Source organism: Babylonia areolata, chromosome 23 (genome assembly GCF_041734735.1).
Source record: "Babylonia areolata isolate BAREFJ2019XMU chromosome 23, ASM4173473v1, whole genome shotgun sequence".
Taxonomy (NCBI): domain Eukaryota; kingdom Metazoa; phylum Mollusca; class Gastropoda; order Neogastropoda; family Buccinidae; genus Babylonia; species Babylonia areolata.
Window position 1 is genome coordinate 37,043,591 of NC_134898.1, and position 1,879 is coordinate 37,045,469.

The following is a 1,879-nucleotide window of genomic DNA, read 5'->3' on the forward strand; positions in this document are numbered from 1 at the left end:
GGCGCTACTCTCATACATGCTGGGATTTGTAAATGTGTTTACTTCCCTTCGTCTGTCTCGGGAGAAAGAGAGAGAGAGGTTTCAGTTTCAGTTAGGGTAGCGCAAGGAGGCGTCACTGCGTTCGGACAAATCTATTTTCGCTACACCGCATCTGCCAAGCAGAGAAAGAGAGAGAGAGAACTGAACTGAACAAATTTTATTTTCTGAGGGTGACAGAGTAAGCAAAATAATGCTTTTTTTTCATCCAGCTCTCGAAGGGGAAACAATAACATGAACAAAGGCGGGAATCACAAAAGTAATCTCTTTTTTTTCTTCATTAAGCAAGAAAAACAACCCCACGGAAACAATTGTGGATTCAAATAAGGGATATGAGAGAGAGTAAAGTGAGAGGCATGCACATGTGAAACAAAAGTAATCCTTTTTTTTTTTTTTTTTCATTTGAGTGTGATTTGTAACAGTGGAATTTGTTCTATATTTACTGAAAAAGTTGGGGGAAAATACTAGAAATGTTTTTTTGAAAGTTGAGATGCTTTCATGTTGTTTCAGTTAATGGATACTGGGAGTGAGTTCCAGAGTCGTGAACTAGAATAGGCAAGGTTGAATGCTATGAAAATAAACTGTTTATGCGTACTGGTGGTGGTGTTGGTGGTGGTGGTGGTGGTGTATGTGTGTGTGTGTGTGTGTGTACATAGAGGAGGTGTAGGATATGGGTGGTAGGTTGGGTGATAGAGTAGGAATGGGCAGGCTTTTTTTTCTTTTCCTTTTTTTTCTTCTTGAACAAGTTTATTTTTGCATCATGATATACAAATACCACCATCACCTGACCACCTCTTAGTTGACTCTAACTCCAAGTCCCTCGAAGTCAGTTTTCATTTTCAGTTATATATAAAATCCATTATGAGTCCAATGTAGCGTGACACAATGCTCGCTCTCTCTCTCTCTCTCTCTCTCTCTCTCTCTCTCTCTCTCTCTCTCTTTCTCTCTCTCTTACACTACACACACACACACACACACACACACACACACACACACACACACACACACACGTATGACAACAGCGTGGCTAAAATTAGATGAGAGTTAGGGTGATCTCTGAGGTCCGGATCACACCCAGCAATTCTGACTCTCCGCCGTTCTTTGGAGACGAAAAATGTGTTGACCGTCTTCCTGTATGTCCTAAGCATTCAAGCAGTTTAGGGCAGTGATGAAGAGGTGTCGGAGGGAGTGGTAGAGGAGGAGGAGGAGTAATATAGGGGTAGGGTAGGCGGAGGCTAGGGGTTTGTGTAAGGGGTGGTAGGGGTTTGTGTAAGGGGTGGTAGAGGTTTGTGTAAGGGGTGGTAGAGGTTTGTGTAAGGGGTGGTAGAGGTTTGTGTAAGGGGTGGTAGAGGTTTGTGTAAGGGGTGGTAGAGGTTTGTGTAAGGGGTGGTAGAGGTTTGTGTAAGGGGTGGTAGAGGTTTGTGTAAGGGGTAGGGGAGTGTGGAAGGTTAGGATACAGGGAGGTCAAGGGTAGAAGAGGGAGCACTGGATAGTTTGAGGGGAAAGGGGGGGTAGGATAGTGGGAGGGCAAAAAGAGAGGGGGGGGGGGGGGTAGAAAAACAATATCCTTACAACATCAAATGATACTCAGTTAAGCAACTAATAACACATGCACGCACACACAGGAAGACAAACACACATATAAATGCACACACACACACACACACACACACACACACACACACACACACACATTCATTTACACATTCACAGACACACAGATAAAGACACAGACACACAGACGGACAGAGATACACGTGACACACACACATGCCCCTGTATGTGTGCATGCCCCTGTGTGTGTGTGTGTGTGTGTGTGTGTGTGTGTGTGTGTGTAGCTTAG